The sequence below is a fragment of the Triturus cristatus genome, chromosome 12, assembly GCF_964204655.1.
Source record: "Triturus cristatus chromosome 12, aTriCri1.1, whole genome shotgun sequence".
Lineage (NCBI taxonomy): Eukaryota > Metazoa > Chordata > Amphibia > Caudata > Salamandridae > Triturus > Triturus cristatus.
In genome coordinates this window covers 300,297,914-300,321,101 of record NC_140595.1, presented here as the reverse complement: position 1 = coordinate 300,321,101, position 23,188 = coordinate 300,297,914, and positions in this window count along the sequence as shown.

The following is a 23,188-nucleotide window of genomic DNA, read 5'->3' as shown; positions in this document are numbered from 1 at the left end:
ACCAGGAGTCTCAGGGAAGGCTCTCCTCCCCCTACCTCTTCTCCTAGGGTTCCTCCTTCTCTGGCGAGGGGTACACCTAGAACGCCATTCCAACCCAGGGTTTAACCCCTCAGGTTGTACCGGGGGCAGAGGTGGGCTCTCCCACCCTCTGCACCCCCTTCCAGAACCCTGCTCCCTACCAACTGGGGCGGTACCTCTGGAAGAAGAACTGGTCGGGACGCTGATTACAGACGTCCCACCCTTCAGGTCAGGCTGATCCTGAACCTGGCCTCCCAACCTCCGGCCTAGAACCTTTGGTGGAATAATTGCCTGGCACTCCAGGACTTCTGGGGATTTCCACTCCATCCCCCTGAGGCTATCAAAGGACACATACGTCAAGCGACTGTCTGTCTGGCGCTGATCTCCCATCCCCTGTCCACCTGACAGTGCGCGGAGATCCCCCAGAACAGAAGTGGTGCCACCCTGGTCACTACACGGGATCCTAGCCCAACTGGGTAGTCCCTGACCCACAGGCTCTTCCACTGGGAAACTCATCCCCCAATCACTCCTCACACTGGACTCCTGTACCCTCCCTACCGGAGCGGTACTGCCAGACTCTAGAACCACAGGAGCCCTGGTTACAGGTGCTCCAGGTCCTCTACTCACCAGGAGATCTCCCTCAAATGGGCTAACAGGACAGCCTAGGTCCCCAACTTGGTGTTCCCTCATGGAACCATCCAAGTCCTGAGGCAGGGTTTCGTACGTCCGGGGACCCTCGGTCACCCTCTCACTCCTGCTCCACTGAGCCAGGCAGTGAGCCCCTACACCCTCCTCGCTATCCTGGGACCTAGCTGGGCTACACTGAGCCTCTTCCACCACGCTGGGCTGGAAGATACCTGACCCACTACTTTTGGAGTCACTCCCTAATGACTCTAGAGAACCTCTAGCCCTTTCCCAGCGCTCTGCTTCCTCCGCCAGGTCAAATGGCTCAGACAATCCACACCCCAACAGGTGTTGGCGCAGCCCCGGCACACAACAACTGAGCAGGTGTTCTTTGAGAACCAGATTACACAGTATATCAAAATCACTTGCTGTGGAAATCGAATCAAACATTGCATCCTCACATCCATCCACAAACTCCTCCCAAGTCTGGTGAGACAGTTTCCTACTGCCCCTGAATTTCAACCTTAACTCCTCCTCCTGGGGAACAGGTACCAGACTGGGGGAACTGGGACTGGGATTTCCTACACTGGAATCTACCTCGCTACTACCACTGGACTCAACCCTCCCTGGGGAGTCCAGAAAATTAAAACTGCGCGCAGGGGATAGTCTACCCTCCAGAGCTACTTTGCCTCTGGTGGAGGCCCTCTCAGCCTCCTCTACCCTCTCCCGTGCCAAGACCCACTCAGTCTCTCGCTGTTGCTCCCTGGCCTCCAGCTGCGCCATAGCCTGAGCATGCTCTAACCTGAGCTTCTCCAACGCCAGCTGGTGCTCCCTTCCTTTCCTCCTATCTTCCCACTCCTCTGGGGACAGGGAAAGGGATGAGGCGCTGCCTTCTACGCTGGACCCAGCAAGGGGCGCCCTACCTATGGGGTCCTCACTCTCTACTGGCGTCCAGGTATTGTCATCCTCTACCTCCTCTTCTGACTCTTCCTCTGTACAGTACCTTTCTAACTCCTGCCTCTGGCGCCAAGCTAGCTCATAGGGATCACAAGCAGGCTCCATTCTGGCGGACGTTATGGTAACAATTATACAGGGAACCTAGGGGTCTGAGTTTCACACAGGAGCACACAATTCACAAAAAGATTCAGCAAGCTCTCTAACCCAGAGAACTCACACTCACTTGCCTAGTGCCACTCACCACTCATCCACACACAACCCTCCCCTCGGACTGGTAAGGCAGTTTCTACCACCCCTGATTCCTCAACCTGACCACCACGTGACACAGGTACCAACTCTGGGCGCAGGGCGGGGGACAAATGTACAGGACACTATTACGCTGCCACCACTGGATCCCACCCTCTGGTGAATCCAGAAACACAATGCACTAAGGGGGATGATCTACCCTCCCGAGCTAGGGACACCTAACTCACAGTGCACAAAACCACATTTCCAAAGAAATGACAATTAAAAACAAACTTTAAAACAATAATCCCTATACCATGTGATTTATCTAAATGCAGAGTTTTGTAGTGCGGCCAGTTGCCGCTGCGGTACAGCGCAAACGCAAGTCCAAATCCCACCGCTGATCACCAATGTTAGAAATGGGATTTCTGGTTGGCTAAGGCTTGCGCCAAAGTCAGGCAGAAACCACAACTCTAGTCAGGGCAAGGAAGTTACACGCCAAAGATAACCCCTGCTCACCCCCTTGGTAGCTTGGCCCGAGCAGTCAGGCTTATCCCTGAGGCGATGTGTAAAGCGTTTGCGCACGCACCCAGCAACAACACCCAAGGCCCACCACAAAGGAAACTCCACACAAGGTATTATATAAAAATAACCTTTGTATTATACACAACACATTAGATAAAAACACACACTTTACAATGTGCCAACAGGCACGGGCAGAATTTACAAGGGATTATATATACAGGGGACAGGGCCACATGGACCACTGTCAGGAATTAGCACTCTAGAAATAGCACTTAGAACGTAGGAATAATATTTTAGAACATAGCACATACAATCACTGTAGCACTAAAAATAGAACATATAGCACACAACCAGTAACTACTGGTATCAGAACGTACCACCTACGCAACCCTAACCACCTTTAGGAATACCACGCAGGGAACTAGGACCTCACTAGTACCACCTGTACTAAGGAGAAAACAACCACCTAAGTATCACAATACCTGTAGGGGTAAAAGCACATGACGCATAAAAACATTCAGAGGTGTAAACACAAGGCACATGACGCATAAAAATACATTCAGGGGTGCAGGAAAGGAACAATAGCGCAAAACTCACATTAGCCACCACCTGTGGCAGTCCCTAGGCCAACTGGCCTTGTAGGGGGGCTAGGACGCCCTATGTCCCAATGTCAGGGCAAGGCTGCGCAAGCCCAAGCGTGGAGGGGCACAACCTAAACGGTGCAGCTGCCCACTAAGTGCTGGGCAGCTGGGAAAATGAACTGGGCACCGGCGTGCCTCTGGGGCCCTCTCTGGGCTCTAGACAAAGGATGGGGCCAAACGTTGGAGCCTCACAGGGCTCTGGGCATGACTAATGCCCCCAAAGCAACGTGGGAGCCACGTGGGCTCTTTAACAGATCTTGGCCCCGTCGTTGGAGCCTTCGCCGGCTCTAAAACGAATTTACCCGCCTCGTTGGAGTCCCGCTAGGGGGGGGACACTGGAATAACAATTGCCCCCAACCGTTGGAGTCCTGCTCAGGGACTCGAGAACACACTGCGGCCTGCGTTGGAGCCTCGGGCTCTAGACAAATATGGGGGCCAACGTTGGAGCGGCCCGCTGCCTTCCGGGGCCGCTCTCCTTCGTAAAATAAATGCTCCTCTATGCTGGAGTGCCCCTCGGGGCTCGGTACCCAGCCAATGCGGCCCTCGCTGGAGCGCACTAGCGCTCTCACACAGTCAGGGCTGGCTTCGTCATTGGAGCCTCGAGGCTCGGGAAGTACTGCCCCCCCTCCTCCTTCGATGGAGCGTCAGGCGCTCCGAAAACAACCAGGCTGCCCCCACTCACCGGGACTCCGGCGGCGCTTCTGTTCTTGGCGCGGGGCTTCTGAGGGATGCAGGGCTCTCCCCACTTGCGGGAGCTCTGCAGGGGAAGTCACCGCACGTCCTCACTGGAGCGCGGGGTAGGCTCCCGTCCGCTCCTCTTCCGGGCTTCGGCCCCGCCCCCACGAAGGCCGGACTTCTCTTTGTTTCCGGGTCGCCGCAGGCAGCGCGGCGGCCCAGAGCTCCTGGTGACGGTGGCGATACGGGGTGGGCTCCCGTTTACAGCGAAAAAGTCCCTGTCGGGTAGACACCCGCCGCTGAGCGTCACGAAGCGGGGTGGGCACCCGCTTTCGTATTAAGGGCAAAAGGTACGCAAATAAGCGGGGTGGGCACCCGCTAGGAGTGGCAATGTCCCTGGCAGGGTGGGCACCTGCCAGGGGACTTCAGGATCAGAAAAGACGGGGCGAACGCCGGGTGGGCACCGGCTTGCAGCAATAAAGCGCTCCTGAGCGCTAAAGGCAAATCAAAGCGCTTCCAGGCGCTTAGGGACACAAATAGAGCACTCCCAGCGCTTTAGGATAAAAAGAACCACAAAGTCCAGCAAAGTTCTTCCCTGCATGCAGCAGGGCAGGGGTGGGGGGCAAGGCTGGACCCAGAGCCAGCTCACTGGGCCTCCAGGCAGGGAGGTAGTCCAAGTGGCGGTCCTCTGGTCCAGCAGCAGCAGCAGCAGCCCCCCTCAGGTAAGATCCTGGCAGAGAACAGTTTCTGTGGGGACACAGCCCCATTTTTATACAGGCAAACCCTTTGTTCTGGGTTCAGGGTGAGGGGGAAAACCAGTCGCAGCTGGTTGGGGAGCACCCTTGATGTGCTCAGCCCCTCACTCTATTCACTGGAAGGGCTAGGGTCGTCAGTCGCACCACAGGGGGCGGGGCCAGCATTGTGTTTGGAAAACCCTGTCCTATTCAGGACCCAGGTGGACTCCTCCCACCCATCTAGCTGCTGATCTCCCCATTCACCACTGGGTGACTCATCCTGACACTGGGGAATCCCTAGCCCGTCACATGACATGACCAGCCAATCACGCGACAGACACACTGCACACAGAAGTGCCCACTTCTAGAAGTGGCACTTCCACACTAGGTACATACACGCCGCACACATCATCGCGCAGCATTCACTCCCACGAGTCCGCACATACCAAACTCGGGCCTGCACACCCCACGCATCAGGAACTACTAGGGACACATACACTCCCCATGCATTCCTATGGGAGGGCAGGCCTATCTCACCACATGCACTCAGAGCACGCACGCACTTTACCCTGGGACACAGGGAAAGTGCGCAGAGACCAAACAATTACCACACCAAGTCACCAATAAAAAGCCAAAAAGTCCAGGGGTGAACCTGCCAGAAGGGCCAAGTCCAACAGGGACAAATTGAGTAAATAAGTTGGACACGTTTTATAAGCTGATAGGTGGCAGAACCACTGTTCGCTTAATGTACTAATCCCCAGGTTCTGCACATAACTGGGTCACCCCATTGCTTTATACGAACTCCACATGAGGTCCTATTTGAGAATGTGGGTAGCCGACCTCGATTGTGGCAGCACAGTGGCAGGTGAAAAAGCATTTGACATCAATGACCATTTGGCTGTTTTACAGGAACTCAATAAATTCGGGGCACTACAAAACAACGTCCAAGTAAAACGTACCACCACTGGGGAAGTAAAAACAGTTACAGCAAGACCTGCCTGGGTCCCAAAAGTAGGGGGTCTGGTCAGAAAAAAGATTGTGGACATAAAAAATTTGGGCTATCATACGGAATGCCTGGCTGTCGAAAGAACAAGAACAGTACTTCTTCCGCCTCTTGCTGGTAAAAAAGAAAAGAGATTCTTCTCCATTGATCTGATAAAACCACACCATGTGGTCGATACTTACTAGCAGGCCGCATGGGCTCCTGGGTAGCCGCTGATCTCCTCTTGCTACCATGCAGGAGGTTCAGACAGAAAGACTAATAACATTTGAAGAATCTTTTACACAAAGTAAGGGAGTTACCAACAATGAAATGGAACAGCAACAGAGCAGAAATTAAACTCAGAACGTGCCTCATACCACAGCAAATTATCTTCCTGAATGACACTTTGGGAGATGGCACAATTATACAGGACATAGTGAGGGTACGCTAGATGCCATCATACATGAGGTTTCATACAATTCATCGGACCCTAATTGGAATGGGAGGTTAGTTTGGCCTATCAACACAAATAGGTGTCAGTCAAGATTAAAGGGTACTGCAGAAGGGATTAGTATCCATTGGCCAGACCAATGCTATGTACAACGAGAACATCCAGGGCTGGTGACATCTTACAGTGTTGAGAAGTTATGCATAGATTCGCTAAAAACCTCAACACTGTCCCAGGTGAAACAACCCTTGTCCTTACTCTCAGATAATATGGATTTAAGGGATTTTTTTCTAGGTCCCCGAAAACCATGCCGTAAACACTTCTTATACGCTATTTACAATGAAGTTTGGGAAATCTCTTAACAGAAAGCTGTGGAGAGATTGCATGAAATTGACAGAATTAATTTAGAAAAGGCTTTGGCAGTGGTCAACAATGGCATGACGAAACTAACATCCAGGACTGGTCAACATTGTGTCTTCTGCTATAGATATAATGGAACAGGATTCTACAACATGGGCAATCGCAGTTACGATCCATTCTATTATTAAGCTGGACGCTACAATCATTGCGCTCTGGTTACGTGCCCTGGGGACATATTAACACTACGTCTTTGTTCTCTGCGTATAATTTAATGGAAAAGCAGACAACAATGGCACAAAGAGATGCAAGATATACAATGCTGCACATTGAAAAATTGGATCAATTACTTTTGGCAGAGTCACCGTCCACAGAATGGTTAATTCATGGCCATATAACATTGCCGGTAACAACATTTCAATTTCAATATTGCCTAGAATACCACCAGGTAGGCAGGTATGAAGCGATGGGAAAGGACTACATCCATGATTCTTGGGAATTACCGTATAGATTTAGATGCACGAATGGGGACACTGAAGTATTTCTCAGCGGTACAGACTGCAATACTTGGTTAAATGGGTCTCTGATTTGTCAGCATATTATGCTTCACAGGGCTTGTAATGGTTTGGTTGCAAGCTTAGCCTGTCATTGAAAAAGATTCCCAGCTGCCTTGGTTAATCCAGTGTTCAGGCTGCTCTCGAATGGGAGTTACTTAATGCTGAATGATCAAGGTTGTTGTGGGATGCTTCCAGGCATCGCATATCTTGTTACAGTAAGTTCCAGGGTTACTTGTCGTATGCAAGTATTGTTTCCACCGACCCACATATGCAGGGAGGCGCCGTTATGAGCTTCGTTGAATGTTTCCGTTAGACGGTTTGATTCTCTGAGCCGACTGAAAGCCATGCTTTTACAGAAGGATGTGCTCTTAACCTCAGCCTGAGAGACTTTTGATCTTTAGGTTGCAAGGTCCTCAACTGAGATACAGGCACTAGTACTAACAAATTGCCCTCTCCATTTCGGAGAAATGGTACAGCGTATCTTTAATATGTCTGATACAAAGGGAATTGTACACCTATTTAAGACCATAGGTTCTGGACTATTAAGAACTTTTCAGACAGTCTTAGGACTGATTTCAGCTTTCATACACTCCATATTAGGAAGCGTTTTTGGAGGGCTTCTGCTACTAGTAGTGGGTTTCCTGATTTTCATTTTTTTGCTACGCAATGGAGGTCCCAATCACCTAAGAGATGGAAAAAGCACTCTTGGAGCGATGTTGCCGTGACCGCATAGTACTCCATCTGGGCACACATCGGGAGACAAGCAAGTTTTGGTTCCTATCATTCCGTCCAGATTGACTGTGTTTTGCCTGTTCTCCGCTGCTTATTCTGCAGACAAGAATGCATGTTGGACCACTGTCTAACACTTCCATCGGTTGCGCCTCCTGAAGTGGATGTTCTGCCGGACCCGTTAAAAGCCCACGTAGTGCAGTGTCCTCAGCGTATTCCCATGTTGATGTCGGCATTCTTAGAGCAACCACGGGATGCTCCAGCTCCTGCTGGATTGAACAGCGGCTCTACTGCAGGCACACAGGCTGTGGATGTTTCAAATACATCTCCAGCATTGTCTGTAGGAACTGAAGTGGATCACCTTTGTCCTATTGACCTGATCAATGAGGTGTTACAAGAACCGTTGTCTGCGAAGGCAAGCAGCAGTAATGTTGTATCTCCCAAACAAGTCACATAAACATTTGGCTCTCCATGTGCTGGGAACAATTCGGCCTCTTTTCCAAAACAGCAAAAATTTGAATTTTATAAAAATAATTCTCTCTCTCTCGCTCTTACTGAGCACCATGGCTTTCAGGCGTACTCAGTTACTAAAACTTTCTATAACTTAGAGAGCTTTTTACATATTTAAAGGACTTATAATTTCCTTTTTTATTTAGCAGTTTTTATAAAGTTTTAAAAAATTTTCGTTTAGATATGTCTACACTGCAATGTTTTTATTGTTGCTTATAAGGATATTCCTTTTTATAGATATATATATACATACATATGTACTTGAGCAACATTAACCCTGCTTTTGGTACTTACCAGGAATTGAATTTTGGGAACTGTAGTCTCAGACTTGACTGCAGCTGTTCCCAATTAAGCAGGGTCAGCTGATCTCCCAGCACAGGGAGCACCAGAGGCATTTCAAGGAGGGAAACTGCACCATTCAGTTGTAAACGGCGTCTGAGGAAGGCAGAAAAGCCGAAATGCATTATGCTGCGCAACTTTTAGTGATTAAAGGGTTACTTCAACAATCCCCGCTGTGTCCTTGGGTCACTTTGAACAGAGTGGTCTCTTTTGCATATGATTCCGCGTAACGCCAGAAACGCGGTACAAGGACCCGCCCTTTCAAGAGTCCTGAGAATTGCTGGCAATGAACTTTCTTCTTTCACGGAAGTGAATCATCCAGGACCGCCACGGGAACGGACCATACCTGCGGCTGCTGCCAGATTGCAGACTGTGATTGCACAGAGGAGAGGGCTGATTACAGCGTTCACCACAGCCTGGTTTGTTCTGTAATCGAGGCTGGGGCGTTGGGGACTTGAAGGACTTCTGACACTGTAATAGATGGATGATGCCTGCCACCACATGGCCCCCCCTTGACATGGTAATTTACAGCGCCCACTTGAGCAACATTAACCCTGCTTTTGGTACTTACCAGGAATTGAATTTTGGGAACTGTAGTCTCAGACTTGACTGCAGCTGTTCCCAATTAAGCAGGGTCAGCTGATCTCCCAGCACAGGGAGCACCAGAGGCATTTCAAGGAGGGAAACTGCACCATTCAGTTGTAAACGGCGTCTGAGGAAGGCAGAAAAGCCGAAATGCATTATGCTGCACAACTTTTAGTGATTAAAGGGTTACTTCAACAATCCCCGCTGTGTCCTTGGGTCACTTTGAACAGAGTGGTCTCTTTTGCATATGTTTCCGCGTAACGCCAGAAACGCGGTACAAGGACCCGCCCTTTCAAGAGTCCTGAGAATTGCTGGCAATGAACTTTCTTCTTTCACGGAAGTGAATCATCCAGGACCGCCACGGGAACGGACCATACCTGCGGCTGCTGCCAGATTGCAGACTGTGATTGCACAGAGGAGAGGGCTGATTACAGCGTTCACCACAGCCTGGTTTGTTCTGTAATCGAGGCTGGGGCGTTGGGGACTTGAAGGACTTCTGACACTGTAATAGATGGATGATGCCTGCCACCACATGGCCCCCCCTTGACATGGTAATTTACAGCGCCCACTTGAGCAACATTAACCCTGCTTTTGGTACTTACCAGGAATTGAATTTTGGGAACTGTAGTCTAAGACTTGACTGCAGCTGTTCCCAATTAAGCAGGGTCAGGTGATCTCCCAGCACAGGGAGCACCAGAGGCATTTCAAGGAGGGAAACTGCACCATTCAGTTGTAAACGGCGTCTGAGGAAGGCAGAAAAGCCGAAATGCATTATGCTGCGCAACTTTTAGTGATTAAAGGGTTACTTCAACAATCCCCGCTGTGTCATTGGGTCACTTTGAACATAGTGGTCTCTTTTGCATATGTTTCCGCGTAACGCCAGAAACGCGGTACAAGGACCCGCCCTTTCAAGAGTCCTGAGAATTACTGGCAATGAACTTTCTTCTTTCACGGAAGTGAATCATCCAGGACCGCCACGGGAACGGACCATACCTGCGGCTGCTGCCAGATTGCAGACTGTGATTGCACAGAGGAGAGGGCTGATTACAGCGTTCACCACAGCCTGGTTTGTTCTGTAATCGAGGCTGGGGCGTTGGGGACTTGAAGGACTTCTGACACTGTAATAGATGGGTGATGCCTGCCACCACATGGCCCCCCCTTGACATGGTAATTTACAGCGCCCACTTGAGCAACATTAACCCTGCTTTTGGTACTTACCAGGAATTGAATTTTGGGAACTGTAGTCTCAGACTTGACTGCAGCTGTTCCCAATTAAGCAGGGTCAGCTGATCTCCCAGCACAGGGAGCACCAGAGGCATTTCAAGGAGGGAAACTGCACCATTCAGTTGTAAACGGCGTCTGAGGAAGGCAGAAAAGCCGAAATGCATTATGCTGCGCAACTTTTAGTGATTAAAGGGTTACTTTAACAATCCCCGCTGTGTCCTTGGGTCACTTTGAACAGAGTGGTCTCTTTTGCATATGTTTCCGCGTAACGCCAGAAACGCGGTACAAGGACCCGCCCTTTCAAGAGTCCTGAGAATTGCTGGCAATGAACTTTCTTCTTTCACGGAAGTGAATCATCCAGGACCGCCACGGGAATTGACCATACCTGCGGCTGCTGCCAGATTGCAGACTGTGATTGCACAGAGGAGAGGGCTGATTACAGCATTCACCACAGCCTGGTTTGTTCTGTAATCGAGGCTGGGGCGTTGGGGACTTGAAGGACTTCTGACACTGTAATAGATGGATGATGCCTGCCACCACATGGCCCCCCCCTTGACATGGTAATTTACAGCGCCCACTTGAGCAACATTAACCCTCCTTTTGGTACTTACCAGGAATTGAATTTTGGGAACTGTAGTCTAAGACTTGACTGCAGCTGTTCCCAATTAAGCAGGGTCAGCTGATCTCCCAGCACAGGGAGCACCAGAGGCATTTCAAGGAGGGAAACTGCACCATTCAGTTGTAAACGGCGTCTGAGGAAGACAGAAAAGCCGAAATGCATTATGCTGCGCAACTTTTAGTGATTAAAGGGTTACTTCAACAATCCCCGCTGTGTCCTTGGGTCACTTTGAACAGAGTGGTCTCTTTTGCATATGTTTCCGCGTAACGCCAGAAACGCGGTACAAGGACCCGCCCTTTCAAGAGTCCTGAGAATTGCTGGCAATGAACTTTCTTCTTTCACGGAAGTGAATCATCCAGGACCGCCACGGGAACGGACCATACCTGCGGCTGCTGCCAGATTGCAGACTGTGATTGCACAGAGGAGAGGGCTGATTACAGCGTTCACCACAGCCTGGTTTGTTCTGTAATCGAGGCTGGGGCGTTGGGGACTTGAAGGACTTCTGACACTGTAATAGATGGATGATGCCTGCCACCACATGGCCCCCCCTTGACATGGTAATTTACAGCGCCCACTTGAGCAACATTAACCCTGCTTTTGGTACTTACCAGGAATTGAATTTTGGGAACTGTAGTCTCAGACTTGACTGCAGCTGTTCCCAATTAAGCAGGGTCAGCTGATCTCCCAGCACAGGGAGCACCAGAGGCATTTCAAGGAGGGAAACTGCACCATTCAGTTGTAAACGGCGTCTGAGGAAGGCAGAAAAGCCGAAATGCATTATGCTGCGCAACTTTTAGTGATTAAAGGGTTACTTCAACAATCCCCGCTGTGTCCTTGGGTCACTTTGAACAGAGTGGTCTCTTTTGCATATGTTTCCGCGTAACGCCAGAAACGCGGTACAAGGACCCGCCCTTTCAAGAGTCCTGAGAATTGCTGGCAATGAACTTTCTTCTTTCACGGAAGTGAATCATCCAGGACCGCCACGGGAACGGACCATACCTGCGGCTGCTGCCAGATTGCAGACTGTGATTGCACAGAGGAGAGGGCTGATTACAGCGTTCACCACAGCCTGGTTTGTTCTGTAATCGAGGCTGGGGCGTTGGGGACTTGAAGGACTTCTGACACTGTAATAGATGGATGATGCCTGCCACCACATGGCCCCCTTGACATGGTAATTTACAGCGCCCACTTGAGCAACATTAACCCTGCTTTTGGTACTTACCAGGAATTGAATTTTGGGAACTGTAGTCTCAGACTTGACTGCAGCTGTTCCCAATTAAGCAGGGTCAGCTGATCTCCCAGCACAGGGAGCACCAGAGGCATTTCAAGGAGGGAAACTGCACCATTCAGTTGTAAACGGCGTCTGAGGAAGACAGAAAAGCCGAAATGCATTATGCTGCGCAACTTTTAGTGATTAAAGGGTTACTTCAACAATCCCCGCTGTGTCCTTGGGTCACTTTGAACAGAGTGGTCTCTTTTGCATATGTTTCCGCGTAACGCCAGAAACGCGGTACAAGGACCCGCCCTTTCAAGAGTCCTGAGAATTGCTGGCAATGAACTTTCTTCTTTCACGGAAGTGAATCATCCAGGACCGCCACGGGAACGGACCATACCTGCGGCTGCTGCCAGATTGCAGACTGTGATTGCACAGAGGAGAGGGCTGATTACAGCGTTCACCACAGCCTGGTTTGTTCTGTAATCGAGGCTGGGGCGTTGGGGACTTGAAGGACTTCTGACACTGTAATAGATGGATGATGCCTGCCACCACATGGCCCCCCCTTGACATGGTAATTTACAGCGCCCACTTGAGCAACATTAACCCTGCTTTTGGTACTTACCAGGAATTGAATTTTGGGAACTGTAGTCTCAGACTTGACTGCAGCTGTTCCCAATTAAGCAGGGTCAGCTGATCTCCCAGCACAGGGAGCACCAGAGGCATTTCAAGGAGGGAAACTGCACCATTCAGTTGTAAACGGCGTCTGAGGAAGGCAGAAAAGCCGAAATGCATTATGCTGCGCAACTTTTAGTGATTAAAGGGTTACTTCAACAATCCCCGCTGTGTCCTTGGGTCACTTTGAACAGAGTGGTCTCTTTTGCATATGTTTCCGCGTAACGCCAGAAACGCGGTACAAGGACCCGCCCTTTCAAGAGTCCTGAGAATTGCTGGCAATGAACTTTCTTCTTTCACGGAAGTGAATCATCCAGGACCGCCACGGGAACGGACCATACCTGCGGCTGCTGCCAGATTGCAGACTGTGATTGCACAGAGGAGAGGGCTGATTACAGCGTTCACCACAGCCTGGTTTGTTCTGTAATCGAGGCTGGGGCGTTGGGGACTTGAAGGACTTCTGACACTGTAATAGATGGATGATGCCTGCCACCACATGGCCCCCCCTTGACATGGTAATTTACAGCGCCCACTTGAGCAACATTAACCCTGCTTTTGGTACTTACCAGGAATTGAATTTTGGGAACTGTAGTCTCAGACTTGACTGCAGCTGTTCCCAATTAAGCAGGGTCAGCTGATCTCCCAGCACAGGGAGCACCAGAGGCATTTCAAGGAGGGAAACTGCACCATTCAGTTGTAAACGGCGTCTGAGGAAGGCAGAAAAGCCAAAATGCATTATGCTGCGCAACTTTTAGTGATTAAAGGGTTACTTCAACAATCCCCGCTGTGTCCTTGGGTCACTTTGAACAGAGTGGTCTCTTTTGCATATGTTTCCGCGTAACGCCAGAAATGCGGTACAAGGACCCGCCCTTTCAAGAGTCCTGAGAATTGCTGGCAATGAACTTTCTTCTTTCACGGAAGTGAATCATCCAGGACCGCCATGGGAACGGACCATACCTGCGGCTGCTGCCAGATTGCAGACTGTGATTGCACAGAGGAGAGGGCTGATTACAGCGTTCACCACAGCCTGGTTTGTTCTGTAATCGAGGCTGGGGCGTTGGGGACTTGAAGGACTTCTGACACTGTAATAGATGGATGATGCCTGCCACCACATGGCCCCCCCTTGACATGGTAATTTACAGTGCCCACTTGAGCAACATTAACCCTGCTTTTGGTACTTACCAGGAATTGAATTTTGGGAACTGTAGTCTCAGACTTGACTGCAGCTGTTCCCAATTAAGCAGGGTCAGCTGATCTCCCAGCACAGGGAGCACCAGAGGCATTTCAAGGAGGGAAACTGCACCATTCAGTTGTAAACGGCGTCTGAGGAAGGCAGAAAAGCCGAAATGCATTATGCTGCGCAACTTTTAGTGATTAAAGGGTTACTTCAACAATCCCCGCTGTGTCCTTGGGTCACTTTGAACAGAGTGGTCTCTTTTGCATATGTTTCCGCGTAACGCCAGAAACGCGGTACAAGGACCCGCCCTTTCAAGAGTCCTGAAAATTGCTGGCAATGAACTTTCTTCTTTCACGGAAGTGAATCATCCAGGACCGCCACGGGAACGGACCATACCTGCGGCTGCTGCCAGATTGCAGACTGTGATTGCACAGAGGAGAGGGCTGATTACAGCGTTCACCACAGCCTGGTTTGTTCTGTAATCGAGGCTGGGGCGTTGGGGACTTGAAGGACTTCTGACACTGTAATAGATGGATGATGCCTGCCACCACATGGCCCCCCCTTGACATGGTAATTTACAGCGCCCACTTGAGCAACATTAACCCTGCTTTTGGTACTTACCAGGAATTGAATTTTGGGAACTGTAGTCTCAGACTTGACTGCAGCTGTTCCCAATTAAGCAGGGTCAGCTGATCTCCCAGCACAGGGAGCACCAGAGGCATTTCAAGGAGGGAAACTGCACCATTCAGTTGTAAACGGCGTCTGAGGAAGGCAGAAAAGCCAAAATGCATTATGCTGCGCAACTTTTAGTGATTAAAGGGTTACTTCAACAATCCCCGCTGTGTCCTTGGGTCACTTTGAACAGAGTGGTCTCTTTTGCATATGTTTCCGCGTAACGCCAGAAATGCGGTACAAGGACCCACCCTTTCAAGAGTCCTGAGAATTGCTGGCAATGAACTTTCTTCTTTCACGGAAGTGAATCATCCAGGACCGCCATGGGAACGGACCATACCTGCGGCTGCTGCCAGATTGCAGACTGTGATTGCACAGAGGAGAGGGCTGATTACAGCGTTCACCACAGCCTGGTTTGTTCTGTAATCGAGGCTGGGGCGTTGGGGACTTGAAGGACTTCTGACACTGTAATAGATGGATGATGCCTGCCACCACATGGCCCCCCCTTGACATGGTAATTTACAGTGCCCACTTGAGCAACATTAACCCTGCTTTTGGTACTTACCAGGAATTGAATTTTGGGAACTGTAGTCTCAGACTTGACTGCAGCTGTTCCCAATTAAGCAGGGTCAGCTGATCTCCCAGCACAGGGAGCACCAGAGGCATTTCAAGGAGGGAAACTGCACCATTCAGTTGTAAACGGCGTCTGAGGAAGGCAGAAAAGCCGAAATGCATTATGCTGCTCAACTTTTAGTGATTAAAGGGTTACTTCAACAATCCCCGCTGTGTCCTTGGGTCACTTTGAACAGAGTGGTCTCTTTTGCACATATATATATATATATATATATATATATATATATATATATATATATATATATATATATATATATATATATATATATATATATATATATATATATATACATATATATATATATATCTCGTGCAATATCATCCGGTCGGATGAGGAGTGGGTGTTATGATTCCCAATGTACCCAAAAAAAGGCATTGGTAGTCTCCTGACCTTTCGCCTGCATTTAGCCTGACATTGCACTACATAACGGTTTTGGTGATGACCTTTTACTTAGTTAGGTGCTGCATAAATGTCGTGTGGTTTTCTCCGAAAACTAGCCTCATTTATTATGCATTAGGATTCTCAGAATCACAACAGGATTACCATCTTCTACATAATAACTGGGTATATGGTTCATCACTATCGTCCTCCTTGGCCGACATGACACAGCAAGATACAACACCTGAGGATACCTTTTGAGTATATAAGCACCACATCTTTGCTGAGCAAGGCAGAGGAGAAAGACTTCCATGCTGACACACTGACACGAGACGCTGAGGTCCATGTACACAGATACTCCAGCACGCAGTGGTCTGAAATCCCTTGTGAGGTGTCCAACTTCAGACCAAGACGGGCTCCTTCATTCTCTCACATCAGGTAATGGGGTTGGCTTTTTCCTATGGGAATTATTGGCTATACACCTACATACATGTTAGGTACACTTAGGTACATTTACTTAGGGTTTGCATCGTAGGAGTATGCATTATTACTGTCATGTATTTATAAGCCTGCATATATTCATTGTTTTAGCACTATGGCAGAACTCTACCATCTAATTACTCTGTTGGTGCTTATACCCGGATATATCTGTTTCTGTCTTATGGTCGATGCAGCACACACATTTTACACTAGAATGACGCTGCTTCAATAAATGCTTATTGAAAACATCCCCATCGCTTATTCTGCGTATCTTTCTGAGATAAAGTAAGCACAAGTCACTGAACGAAAAGTACTGTTTCCACGATCCCTGATGGGACAGGGTTGTCATGTTCGATAGTTGCCAGAAACTATTTGCTCCTTGGTAAGAGGGGTTCGTAGTGGCACTCTGAGATAGCTGGTCTACCGGCGAACATATCCAGTGGGGGTGTCTGGAATCAGTCTGGACACCAATCCCACAGTTTATGTTGTCTAAACGCGTAGATCCTATATAGATTTATAGGAACTATACAACACATCCTCAGGAAGGGGCATCTATTGGGCACAGAGCAGCCACGCCAAGGATCTTTCTTGGGAGTTGTGGGTTTGACAAGGTTTAAGTACCGGTAAGAGGAGAATTTGGGAGGAAGAATACGGGTAAGAGTGGTGGTAGAGGATTTGGTTTTGCAGGTAGAGGGAGCTTAAGTGGCCTTCTTGGCCAATGTTCTCTTTGCCTGCTCTTGAAGTTGCTGTAAAGTAATGTACAATAGTTTTATTGTATCTGTGTAAATATAAATGATCATGAAGTTTTTTCACAAAACATTTTCCAAATTTTATTTTTCACCTGCTTCAAGGTTTTTAAACTTTGTTTAGTTTTTTATCATTATCTCCTTCACATAGAGAACATCTTCAGAAACCATGTGCTCACAGTTTGTAATTTCCCCTTATTGCTCCTATATTATTTTTGATCTTTCCTCTTAACCATTTTCAATTCTCTCCAGGAACCGTTTAACAAATCTGAATGGTTCTGATTTGTTGCTTCAAATAGTGAACTTATGTCACAAAAATAAAAATAAAGCAAAAATCCCTTTGTCCATTGTGTGTACAAGGCAAACAAAAGCTGATTTATTTTTATTTATTTAAAATACAAATATGAATCAATATGTGTTAATCTTTATTACAATGTTGTACCAATATTTGTAAAAATTGAAAGCCTGTTTCTTCTGTTTGGGCATTTCACAATGAAAAAACTTACTTCAAGTAATTTAAGTATTTTTCAAATGTCAAAATGAATATATGGATTCAGTACTTAAGTTGCTTATTAAGGTATCACGCACTATGTATTTACTTATGCTGTCATAGAAATAGGGGTAGTTTCAACTTACTTCTACAGCATCAGTAAATACATAGGGCTTGATACATTTTAATTCACTTCAGAACAGAGCTCAAAATTGTAAAATTTGACTACAAAATATCCTAAATTATCTTTAGTTTCTTTAACCATTGTGAAAAAAATCCCAAAATATTCTGGCTTTTAGTTTAGCCAAAAACTGGTACATTGCAGTAAATTTTAAATACATTGATTCATATACATTTTTATAAGTAAAAATAAAGATGCAAATTACAATATGAAAAAGATTAAACCTTGATGCATTTCTAAAATTTCCTATTGAGTCATTTTTTGCGCCTGATTTTGAGGTTTCCAGATGGGATACTCCAACATATATTTGATGAGACATTCCATCTGCAAAAGTCCTTTTAAGTAATACATTTTGTTCATTATTGATTTATCGTCTGAACATAACGAAGGACATAAAGATAATGTTTTTTGGCTTGTGTTATTCATGTGTTATTCAGCCACCAATGTGTTTACATTTCTGTCCATTTGTTAAAAAAATGTATGACTATCAAATTCATTTTTTTTTAAACAGACTGGCTTACATGCGCATTTGTCAAGACGTAAGAAATCATGCAAATTTGTCACTTTAAACATAAATTAATTTTTATTTATTAAAAACATTTATAATATGTTTTTAATAGAAATGTTAGTCATTTAATCTTAAGTTTCTAGTCATTTTGGCTCACATGCTCACTATTGTTTGTTTACAATACTAACTCATAAATATGACGTTTGGAACATCCACTGTCTCATAAGTACATTTTATGCAATTTCACTTGTAATAGGGCTAACGTAACATCCTTCACGATTGTGACCGAGCATCACACCTGACGCAATTAACAATTTTGGCCTATTTGGTACAACTGTCCCTTATAACATCAAACAAACTCATGTCTAATTTTTTAAGGAGGCATGTTTCTGCTCAAAACAGTTCTTTGGAAGTGATCAGAAATATATTGGTATCATTTTCCACAAATTAACAACACACATCATACACCTTGTGCAAAATGTACACTTTCAAGAACTCTTCTTTAGCTTCAGACAGGTGTCAAGCTTTATGTTGATGCCATAATTTGTTACTATAACAAAAAATAGTTATTACAATGAAAAACTCAGAAAAGAACTTACCCCTTGATGCAGCTATTGTGCTCTAAACTGTCCATCAAGCTGGGAATAGGCTGCCGCAAGTATGTGGGCCCATAGGGGGGTCAGGTTGCCGAGCTCATATTTTGCATGTTGAGAAGACTGGCCGAGCTGGACATCTGCTGAATTCTTGGCCCAGCATCATAGGTCCACCCATCGCTTCCTGCAGTGGACGCAGCGCTGCTTGTAGACCGCCAGGGTCTGCACCTACTTGGCAATGGCCTTCCAGATAACCTTCTTTCTATGGGAATTGACCTATGGATACAAAAATGAAAAAACAAACAAATATTTGTGTCTTATGTTTGTTTGTATTGATGGAACACAATTTTGAGAAATCAATCAAACGTTTTCTAAACATTACAACAGCATAATTGTTTTTGTATAAAAAAATTTATAAAACTAGTACCGTGTTGAGTAACCTTGTGCGTTATTATCTCCTTAATTTTACTAATCCAGATCAGTGAAATCATCTAGGTTGAGTTATTTGTGAGAGAATACAAACATGATGTTAATTTTGTAGATTGCACATGAAATTATTAAATATACATGCAGATATATATATATATATATATATATATATATATATATATATATATATATGCAAATTCAATGAAAAAACCATAGGTTTCACACATGTTATAGTTAGCTGGACATTTTACTGATAAAAAACCAATGAAATTCCCCCGTTAGAGTTAGTGCAGGCAACTATAACTCACGCGACCGCAATCCTCTGCTGATGCTAATACTGTATTTAGACACTTATTTGCCCATGTCTTCTTCCATTAAATTTTAGCTATACATATATTACAAATATTTTTTTTTCATAAAGACACATATGTCATCAGCAGAGGATTGCGGTCGCGTGAGTTATAGTTGCCTGCACTAACTCTAACGGGGGAATTTCATTGGTTTTTTATCAGTAAAATGTCCAGCTAACTATAACATGTGTGAAACCTATGGTTTTTTCATTGAATTTGCAAGGTTTTTTAAATGCTAATTCCTAACTATAACGTGTGTGAAACCTATGGTTTTTTCAGTGAATTTGTACGGTTTTTTAAATGCTAAGTTACTTTACGCCATTCGTGGCGTGCGCGCCCACTTAACGCAGTTCGTTCCGTGCGCGCACGGTGCGCTTCGCGCACCGTGCGCGCACAGTGAGCACGCGGTGCACTTCGCGCACCGCGTGCCCACGTTACGCTAGATGGGCCATGAACGCACGATGCGCTTCGCGCACCGTGCGCACATGGAGGACATATGATGAGCATCGTTGTGACAGGTCATATATTAGTTTTTCTTTGATGTCATATGCCATGCACTAATGGTGCCCTTCGGGCACCATTTACACATGGGGTGGGGAGAGTGTGGATAATTTTTTTTTTTTTAAATATTTTTTACCGTACGCGTAAGCGTAATCGGCGAAATTTTATAAAAAATTAAAATTCCCTTTTTGGCCTTGGGGGATCGTTGGGGACTCCCTCAACATGGCTAGGTGCTTGGAAGCTGTCTAAACAGCCCCTTTACATGATTTTGCCCTTTGTTTTTCAACCCCCTGTCAGAGTGCGAGAGAGAAAATGGCGGCCGCCACTTCCTGGTTTCGACCGATTCGAATGTTTACTAAGATCTAACAGCCAATCAGAATCGCGCTCGGGCACGTCACCGTACGCGTACGGTAAGCGCACCGTAAGCGCACCGTAAGCTGGCTCAGATATATATATTAATTTAAAGGCTATTTTCTCAGAATCTACTGAACAGATTTACACCACACCTACAAAAGGCACTTCCTTGACCTGTAGACTACCTCTCTGCCAAATTTCAAGGAACTCTGTTCAGCCGTTCGGGCTGTAGCTGTGTCTAAAGGTCCTATGGAAAAATGCATGGGAAAAACGTGTTTTGGGACCCCCCTTTTATCTCAGCCCCCGCTTGACGAATCCCCCCGAGACTTTCAGGGTAGGAGCGGAGCGTAGCGCCCCACCTATTTTATCAGTAGATAATATATATACATATATATATATATATATATATATATATATATATATATATATATTATCTACTGGCGGTCGCCAGTAGATAGTTAAAGTTAGGACCGTGTTTCCATAGGAAATCCGCAACATTCTATTTGGAATAACTTTGGCGCCGGTTGACGAATCCTCGCAAAATTTTCAAAATAGGTGGGGCGCTCCGCTCCGCTCCTACCCTGAAAGTCTCGGGGTGATTCGACAAGTGGGGGCCGAGAAAAAAGGGGGGTCCCAAAACACGTTTTCCCCATGCATTTTTCTGTAGGGACCTTTAGTCCAAGGTACAGCCCGAACGGCTGAACAGAATTACTTGAAATTTGGCAGAGAGGTAGTCCTCAGGTCAGGGAAGTGCCTTTTGCAGGTCTGGTGTCAATCTGTTCAGTAGTTCCTGAGAAAATCAAAAGTAAAATCATATATATATGTGGGCGGAGGCTAACCAAACATCTCATCCTGAGATCTGATTGGCAGCCATCTTGGGACCAATATACATGATAGCACCTCATTAAAAATCATTGCAGTTAATAAAAAGTTTTAAGACTTTAGATACATTATAAATCATTTGTTGATGGTACCATACTCATTTTAGGAATTGTGGTATGTTCTAAGGTGATTTCACCATGTGAAAAAGCCTTCTGCTGGGATATCATGATTGAGAGAAAAATATTTTCTCATGCTTTTCCCACAGAGGTTTGGAAGGTGATCTATAAGCTAAACTGAGAGCATATTTTCTGTAAATTCACATTATCTTTCTCAGTCATGTGAGAATGAAGTCTGACATTCTCAGTAAAACATGTACATCCAACAAGGGCAGAGACTGTCAGTTGATTCCTTTGTGTTCTACTGCAGCTTCCCAGAGTGTTCCAAAGAACAACTAGAGCGCTAACAGTCCTACTTATGATAAACGTATGGCACACCTGAAGCCATCTTGCTTGGATTAAAGTGGTAACTCTTAAAACATTTAATATAAAAAGGAACAAAATGAGGGGGTTCATTTTTCCATAAAAAGTATGATTAGTGCTGCAGAAAGAAAAATTAGGGCACATTTTGAGTGACTTCTCAAATCCTCTTCTATTTCATTCAACAATTCTGACATGCAGACTGAAACATGCACTTTCAATACCAGCAGCAGTTTTCCCTGGTGAGCAGTAGCTTTACTACAGTGATCTAATGAGCAAAAAGAGTGCTAACATTCTGAATTTATGGCTGTGTGACACATCTGAATGCCTTCTTGATGGAATCAAAGTAAAAAACTGAAAGTATTTCCTACTGAGGAGACTGCAGTAAATGAGGAAATTAGGAAACTTCATAACAAATAAGTCTCCCAAGATGGCCACCAGAGACAAAAGAGCCCAAATGTAGCCCAAATATCACCCAGATGAAGCCCAAGTATAGCCCAATGACAGAATGTCCCAGAGTGTTCTTACAAACAACTAGAGCGCTTACTGTCTTCATTATGACAAAAGTATGGCACACCTGAAGCCATCTTGATTGGAATAAACTGGTAACACTTAAAGCATTTAATTTAAAAAGGAACACAATGAGGGGGTTCATTTTGCCATAGAAATTATGATTAATGCTGAAGAAAGAAAATGAGGGCACATTTTGAGTGACTTCTCAAATCCTCTTCTATTTCATTAAAAAATTCTGACATGCAGACTGAAACATGCACTTTTAATACCAGGAGCAGACTTCCATGGTGAACAGTAGTTTTACTACAGTGATCTAATGAGCAACTAGAGTGCTAACATTCAGAATTTATGGCAAATGTGTGACATATCTGAATACCTTCATGATGGAATCAAAGTAAAAAACTGAAAGCATTTCCTACTGAGGAGACTGCAGTACATGAGGAAATTAGGAAACTTCATAACAAATAAATCTCCCAAAATGGCCACCGGTGACAAAAGAGCCCAAATGTAGCCCAAAATCACCCAGATGTAGCCCAAATATAGCCCAATGACAGAAGTGTGCAAAACACTTATTATTTTTTGTTTTTGCAGTGTTATATAGTGCAGACTTGTCAGGTATTGGAGTGCTTTACATGAGCATTGGTTACATCACACAAGAACAAATTCATTTTGGTTGTAGACATGGGGAGACTAAGTGATTTGACCAGAATCACAGAATGTCGAGCTGAAGCAGAAACTCCAACCTGGTCCCCAGTTGCAAAGTCTGCAGTTCTGGAAGTAACACCACATCCTCTTCCCTAAGTGCAACATTTAATCAAGTGGTCAACTGGATAAAAAAACATAAAGATAACAAATAATTTAAAAGTGCTTTGTCGCTATTTGAAAACTCAGAAAATATGTCCTTATTTTAGTCTTTTAGAGCACTAACCATAATTTTGATGCCAATAAGACCCTCTCATATATGTAATTTCTAAAGGAAATGCTCTAGGTATTACAGTTTTGATTACATCAAGATGACGTCAGGCGTTCCACACTTTTGTAATAAATATAGAATGTTAGCAATCTAGTTGTTCATTAGGATACTGTTGAGAGGCAGAGGCCAGGGGCACGGACTCTGAAAATTGAAGGCAAGTAGGAGGGTGCAAAGGCAACAATTTAACCACACTGAGCAGGCAGGAAGGGCCGTGGCAACACAACAGACTATGGAGGGCAGTGGAAAGGGGGGCAGGGGCAACAAACCAACAATA